At 28.0% G+C, this 8,487-nt stretch overlaps 1 protein-coding gene across 1 annotated transcript in view; it reads left to right on the top strand.

The window, feature by feature from the left end:
* The first annotated feature begins 558 nt into the window (after positions 1-558).
* LOC112720181 (disease resistance protein At4g27190) overlaps positions 559-8,487 on the top strand; it is a 31,210-nt gene continuing 23,281 nt past the window's right edge. The window contains exons 1-4 of the mRNA XM_072206448.1: positions 559-1,203; positions 1,304-1,459; positions 7,013-7,077; positions 7,197-7,288. The gene's annotated coding sequence lies outside the window, so the exon portion shown is untranslated. The remainder of the gene's footprint in view (positions 1,204-1,303; positions 1,460-7,012; positions 7,078-7,196; positions 7,289-8,487) is intronic.

The raw sequence follows: 8,487 nt of genomic DNA, 5'->3' as shown, positions 1-8,487 counted from the left end.
GATGATTATTTTAATTGGATTGGGTTTAGTTATATATAATTAAAATATGTTGGATGTTCAATTCATTAGGTATGTAGATGGTTATTTTTATCCTTAAGTAGATGGTAATTTTTACTAGGAGTGAGCAATGCCAGTGGCGACATGTGGCAAGCCAAGCAGCGACAGTGAAATGGAATGATTATTGATGAAAGTGAGGTGGTAGTCCGTTGAAAAAAAAAGGGTATTGAAGTGAAATATTTTGGTAAATTAGGATTTTAAATAATTATTTTTTTAGAATAATTAAGTGAATTTTTTTATTTAAATAATTTGTAAAATATTTTTTATTTTTTATATGTATTGAACTAAATTTACGGTTTATTGTTCACACTGTTTAGATTCCTAATTGTCTTCTTAGTGGAGTTGAAAAAAAAAGTCCACGAAACATCTAACGTATAAATGCTATCATTATCAATTTACAAATATTTTTACATAGAACATGTTTTACGTGTTTTAAGTATAAATTGAAATTAGTCACCAAAAAAAAGTATAAATTGAAATTTAAAGTAGAGGCTAATAGATACCATTACTCATTTGAAAGTTGAGAACCATTTGAGAGATTGTTGATCATTGAGCTGCTCTTTGTCATTCTGTGTGCGTACTCTTTTTGCTTTTGCTTTCACTCCAGACTCCACACTACTTCCCTTTCACTTTCAGATACGTTGTGTCTTTTGGGGTGAAGAGATACGTTGTGTTTTCCACCTCACTCAACTCCACCAAAAGAGGGGGAAAGAAAATTGTTTGCCATTTAGATTTGGTTTTTGGTCGTTCATATTTTCGTTTTTCTTTCTCTGTTGCGCTTTAGATTTTGTCTGTTATTCAGCTTATAACACAAAAAAAAAAAAAACAAAAAACAAAAAACAAAAAAGAAAAAAAATAATTTGAAATTTTGAAAAGGTGTTTCTTCGAATTGCTTTCATTCTAGTCATCTGCGTTGAGTTTGCTTTCAGATTTCTTTGTTCTTTTTCTTTTCTTCCTTTCAATTTTCAAAAAAAAAAAAAAACAAAAGTCAAAGAGTTTCTTTCTCACATCCCCCCACTTTTTAACTGACGAACAAAAAAAGAGAGAAGAAATTGCATATTATTTGCCTTCTGGCTTAGTGTTACCTCAGAAAGGACGAAAATTTCTTCCTGCCAATCAGTTAATAGCTTTTATCATCGTGCCAAGGTATGCACACATTTCTTCGCAAAGAAGAGCAAGTATTTGAACTTTCAAATTATTTATTACCTGTTTGCCATCAATTTGTTGATTTCTATTTCTATTTCAGGTATAAATTTGAAAAAGTGGAAAAGAGAAAACCGAAAACAAAAACGAACTGTCGTTTTATTTGATCTTGGATTGCAGGCTATCGCTTTATTGGTTGAAGATCCATCCATTGCGGAAGCCAACAACGTAACAAGTGAACTTTCTGTACTCATACACTGTAAGATAAAATTTGTCTTTCCCTTCGTATTTTATGTTTTTTAATTTTAGTTGATATACAACTAGGGCTAGCAATGAGTAGGGTAGGATAGAGTTTAGACTCTATCCTAAGCTCTTAACCCTATTCTATTCGCGGATTGAGAATCTCTCAACCCTAATCCTACTCACACTATAAAGTTCTAAACCCTATTTTACCCGCAGAAACAAAAAAAAAATTAAATAAATATAAAATTCAACAATTCTAAATTTTATACATATTAATAAAATAGAAAATAAAAAATTAAGTTCAAATTAAAATTAAAAACAATAAAATCTTAAGAAAATCCAACATAAAATTACAAATAATATGATCATCAACTAGCTTAGTGATTATTTTAAGTTTTTATAAGAAGAAGATTGTGAGTATAAGACTCACTTTCTTCACAAAATACATAACTTTTACATATATATTATATAATATATTAAGGATACGGATAGGATAGGATAGAGTATACCCTAAACCTGTACCCTATCCTACCCGCAGGCAAATTTGCACCCTACCCTACCCTATCCGCAATAGATAAGGTAAACAATCCTACTCGAACAGGTTGATCCGGATTAAGTATCTACGGGTAGAGTATATATTGTCACCCTATATATACAACAACAAATGGGTGACACATTTCGGGTAGAGTATATATTGTCACCCTATATATACAAACAACAAATGGGTGACACATTAAGTTGGTTAGTTTAGTTAGTTAATTGATTGTTACTGATATTTATGCAAGTTGGGATTTGAAAAGGTGGTGCTGCCGATTATTTTCACTTTGGCAATGTATTTTGGTTTGAATCTTAAGATTTTCCAAACATTCTTTATTGAATTCCTTGTTAGAGTGTCTTTTCAATTTTTTTAGCAAAACGTTTTAGAGTAAATACAGTCCTTAAATTTTAATCGTAGTTCATATTAGTTTTTTATTTTTAATTAATTACGTTAGTCACAGGGATGGATCCAAAGGCGATAAGTATAGGCCTTAGTCTTCCAACTTTTATAAACAAAAAGTTAACAATTTTAAGTATATAAAATTATTATATATTATATAATGTTATTTTTTATTTAAAAAATAGAATAAATAATTAAATTCAAAAGCAAATAACAATCCATAATTAATGTAAGAAAAATATTATTGTCAATTATTTTTTGATTAAATAAATTTTTAAATTTTTAAATATTTAAATTTTTTTTTCTTTTTAAATATTTTTTCTCTTAATTTTCACATTTATTATCGTATAAAAATACTTTAATATTTATAATAACATCAACATCTAATTAGATGTTAAAAAATTTTATATATTATAATACATATATAAAAATAAATTATTTTAAAATTTATTTATTTATTTCATGATATTAAAATTATAACATATTAAATAAATTTATTAAAACGATTATATTTTATCCATCAATATATTTTAAATGCATATAACAAAGTTATAACAATTTATTTATATTATTTTATAACATATTTTTTATGATATAAAGTATAAAAATATAACTTGCTGCCATAATAATACTCAATAAAATAAATTAATTAAAAAATAGATAATTTTTATATTTTATCAAATTCAAAATAAAAAAATTATAAAAACTAAGATAATTTTTTATATAACAAGTACTTAATTATATTTTTTAATTAAAAAATATTAATCATAATTATATATATTACTAAATATATAATATTATATTTAATTATACGATATTTTAATTTTTGGCTCCCCTTCTATTAAGTTTTTGAATTTGTCCCTGGTTAATCCTACAAGTATTTTTCGTTTTTCCACCGGTCTTTGTTTGGTTGAGTTTCCACAAACAGATTTTTTTTAAAATTATATTTGTTTAAAAATTTTTTTAAAAAAGTAAAAATAATTTTATATTTAAATGTTTTATGTAAAAATATTTTTTTATTTAATAATTATGTTTAGATATAATAATATAAAAATATTTTATTTATTTATTTATTAGATTAAAAACATATTTTTTTAGTAAAAAAGATTTTTAAAAAAACATGAAAATTGTAGTTTTTAAAAATAAATATTTTTTATTTTTCTAATATTTTTACTTTTACTACTAAAACTTTGCTAAACACAATAAAAAAGAATATTTTTTTATTGAAAAATATATTTCTCTAACAACTTACACTACAAGAAATTTGTCGAAAACTATCGAATTTACCAGAAAAATTACAAAAAGTTAGATCTTGTAATCCGGTCATTTTCTGCGGAATTAGCGGCAAATTCCATCAAATGGGTGGCGAAAAATTGGTGGTTACCGTTGGATAATTTTTTTCTAGTAATTTTGGTGCCACAAGTTATGATTTCGCACCGGATTATCGTCACATTTATTCCTTGATAAATCCAACGATAAAACATTATTTTATATTTGTTCAAATAAAATTTACCCGCGGATTAATCGACGGTAAATCTAAAGGTAAATTGAAATTTTTTTGAACTTGTTGAAAATCAAATAGTATTTTTAATGAAAATAGTTAGCTATATGTAATTTGAAATATCAAGTTATAGAATAAAAACTTAAAGAAATAAGATACAGTCAAATAAAGCAAAACAAAACTTTAATTACTACGGGTCCTGATAGTTATCGTCATCCTCTGGTCTTGTTGAGGCGGCAGTCTAGGTGGTAGCGGTGGTGCCTGTCCTACCTCCTGTGCAGAGGACAAGGAGCCCTTTCCAACCGTGCTATTGCCACCAACGCACATCTACTCATAGTACACTGTCATCTGTCGCTATATTTGTTGAATCTGCTGCAACTCTTACTTGAGCTCTTGTCTTAAGGACTTTGTCTTTGCATCATGAGCATCCCTCGCTACCATACTTGCAAGAATCTCGTTATACCTCTCCTCAGACATATGCAGCTGGTGATCCTGGTCTTGAAGACTCTGGGTGAGGTTGTGAACTTGCTCCTGAAAATCGACGTCTTTAAGATCGACAGGACTGGTGGCTGACGCGGATGAAGTCCTCAAGGTGGAAGTGCAGCGGTTGCTGGTGAAGAACGACATCAACCTGTAGATACGATTCTTGTACGGCTCAGATGCGATCTCGCGCAGCACCGCATCCGAATCGATGACGGAAGCAAAGGAGTTGTTGACGTTATCTCTACTCTGCTGTGATTGTTAGGTCGCGTTATCCAAGTTCTACATGCAGGATTCCTATGTGTCACATTATATGCAAAAATGATTAAGACAACAATTACTTGAAAACGAATATATGTTATGATTTCAACCGCGACGTTTAGTCACATAATAATTCGCAGACCGCTGATCGACAAATCTCTCCTTATTCTCCTTCAAGCTGTGAGTATACTTGAAAGTCTTTGTCATTGTTGCCTCACGATCCAACAACTTAGACCTCACATTGAAACAACACGTTAAATCAAGTGATAATTACATTATATCTCAAAGAGAAAACGAACTTAACATACTAAAATAAGTTACATATCATCTTAGGCTTTGTTTTCATGAAAGTTCTCTGGCTTGCCAGTATACTTGGACGACTTAGCCAATGCCCTGTTGTCCCTATTTGTGATTTAGTGATGCCTAAACCCTTTATCAGGCGTCTGTCACTGGAGGTGGTGTCATCGAAGTAGTGGGCTGCTGAACGGGTAGAGGATGTGGAGGAGTCCACTTTGGTGAAGAAGCAGGATGACTTCAGGGAGGTAGGGGTGGTACAATAAGTCCCACGTAATTAGGGTTAGAGACCATGATAAAGGGATGAACCTATGCACCAGTGTCTGTGATGACCCAGGAGTAGCCGAGGTAGAGGGAGATGATTGAGAAGTCCCATGGGTGCCGATAGTTGCCATCCTTCTACCCCGACTACGAGGCCAGCTTGGGACACCTCTATCTATCGTCATGTCTACCCGAAACAATGTAATTTTATCATAATCTAATTAAAATTTAATAAAAAAGAATACATAAGATATAACTAAGACTAGCGTGCATTGTAATTATATAATCTTACTAATTAAAATTTAAACATATAACAAGCTAGTTAAACTATACTTAGGTTAACCTTAAATTTTTTTAGAAATTTCGGTAGAATTTCTTCTATAATTAGATTCCTGTACCAAATATAATTTTTATTTTCTCACAAACCAAATATAAGGAGAAGCAGTGGCGGTAGCGACACAAACGGCGACGACACAACGTTCTTTGGAGACTGTTGATGGTGGTTGGCGCTGGTGGAGAGAATTGTCGGAGGTTGTTTAGGGAAGAGAGAGGGAAAGGAGAAATTTTTAGAGAGAGAGAGAGTGTTTCGAAAATGAGGGAAGATGGTATGCGTTTTGAATTTATGGCAAATATACTGGCAGATTTACTGATGGATAAATCTGTCGATATTGCATTGCGCTTATCAAAATACAGCGTTTCACTAACAATAAAAATTGCAAAAAAATTATTTATTGTAAATTTATCTAATTTTTAGAATAAAAATGTCTTTTTTTTTTCTATCATGTTTATAAAAAGCCAAATCAAAAGGCAATCTCTAAAACACTTTTTGAAAATATATATTAAACATAATAAAAAGTGAAAGGTACTTTTGTATGCATTTTAAAAAATTAATGACGTTTTTGGTAGTTTATTCTTCTTGTTAATTACGTAATAACATAACAGATAGTGACATATGTTACCACATATTTTGAGAATGTGTAATAAAATGATAGTGTATTAATGAATGACACGTAACATATTAATGCGAATAATACTATCAATCTGTCACATGTCATTGACATGATTTATCCATAGTTTAATATTACTTGTCATAATATGATTTGTTCAAATTCGATCAAATATGTTATCGTTGCAATTAAATTAGGTTATATTAATCCATGAACTTGAACTAAATTGTCCTAAAGAGGCATACGAGCTCAAACTTAGGATTTGTTCAAAGTTTAAAATACATATAATGATAATAAAACAATGTAATAATGAGACTAAACAAAATTTAGACAATATGTATTTGAAAAATAATTTGGGAATTTAGGGTATGACATCAAAGTCAAGTTAATGGCAACCTGTGAAATAAACAGGGTATAACTACAAACTTTTTGATTGTGTTGTTCACTATGAAAAATCCTAATTTTGAACTCCTACGCCTCGTTAGAGGCTCATATATTATGGAACATTTTTTTTCTTTTAAAAACTATGGTAATGGTTTTTTAAATATCATTATATCAATGATTAAAGAATAATTTTAATAAATTTTAAGAAATTGTTTATCTTTCTTTTTAAAATCATAAGTCTATCAAACTAAAAACATAATCTTTTTATAAATCTGAACTAAACTCCAAATTTAAATTTCTAATCTTTATCGGTTTAATTTTCGATATTTTATTTGAATATAAATATTATTAACATTTATGTTTCATAAACTATTAAATTTTGTTAAAGTTTTCAGGCACCTGCAGTACGTGATTTATCCGTTACTAGTAGATAGCAAATATATATGTATTAAAATTTATATGTAATCACCAAAAATGTTTAATTTTTTTCCCTTTTGATTGCAGATTATTGGCTTCTAGTTTTGACTCCTTTTATCTATATCGCTAGAGAACTTTGTGTTGAAATACCTGTAAGTTAATTATGTATTTATCTATATCTATTTTTTTTCTATTATTGAAATAGATTTAAATAAATACTCCACCTCGTAATTTTTTTGGTATTCTTATATTGATTCTTTTGATGGAACAGAGAGGAAAAAGCAAGTCTTGGATTATTCAATCTTTTAAATACTCTGGTTCGTCTTAGTTTCCTGGTCACAATACCAATTACCAAAAGAGAAGGTAATGGGTTTTTATCATCTGTATGTTTACCTTGAATCATCATCACTATATCGTTTTATAATGTACTTATCTGATATTTATTATGTTGTGTTAAATATATTGATTATATGAAGATGGGAAGATAACAAAATTTTAATTGTATTTTAATTTTAAGATATGATTAAATCATTTTGTTAGAGAGATATTTATTCTTATATTTAGTTGTTATAGGGTTGATGATAATACTCTTTTAGAATATAATAAAATTTAAAAATTTGTTAGCAATAATAAGAAATCTCAACTCTATTAAACAAGAAAAATCTCTTAATAATTAAGTAAAATATACACTTAGTAATTGTGTTTTTGAAATAGTGAATAAAGACTTATTTATATAGATTGCACGTAACAATTATAATTAGTTACGTACACAAATGATTGTGTCTTTTTTATTGTCAATAGATATAATATTTTAAACATACACAAAATTCTTAAAGAATTGTGTCTCTTTAGCCAATAAACACAATAATTTAAACATACACAATTCTTAAAAAAATATGTCCTTTCAACTAAATAATACTAAACAATTAATAATTATTTATTTATATTAATAATAATATTAATAATAATATTAATAATATTAATTAATCAAATTTATAAATACCCTCTAAAATATATCTTTAAGTAAATTTGTTCAAAGTATATCATTAACTTTTATGAATTATGATGATACTTTTTGTCTAAAATAACAAGAACTTGTAAGCATTTTATCTGAAGTTGTAAATTGTTATTTTCACTTCTCTCGTAACAACAGGAATTGAATTTTAAGTGTGCTCATCAAGTTTTAAAATTTTTTTTGGGTGATTTAAATAAATTAAATAAAAATAAAAAATAAAAAATAAAAAAACTGTTTAGATAGAAGGATAGTTTCTTTTAAGATTATTTTTAAACTTTTTCTAAAAAAAAAGTTCTATATGATAAAGTTGTAATCTCATCACCATTTTTGCTATAGTATTTACCACCGTATTTGGATCTATCATAATCAAACGAAAGTCAACACGCCAATTTTAATGCATAATATCCCTTATTTTGAGCACCAACGAATCAATAAACCCAAAACCATCTTGGTGATTAGTAACAAGATTAAATACTTTCACACAATCCGTCTCACAAATAGTAAACAATTCTCCTTGAAAAATACTATTACTCACAATCATTCTCAA

The sequence above is a fragment of the Arachis hypogaea genome, chromosome 11 (assembly GCF_003086295.3).
Source record: "Arachis hypogaea cultivar Tifrunner chromosome 11, arahy.Tifrunner.gnm2.J5K5, whole genome shotgun sequence".
NCBI classification, from domain to species: domain Eukaryota; kingdom Viridiplantae; phylum Streptophyta; class Magnoliopsida; order Fabales; family Fabaceae; genus Arachis; species Arachis hypogaea.
The sequence above is the reverse complement of the archived record's forward strand: the minus strand, read 5'-3'. Positions and strand labels throughout refer to the sequence as shown.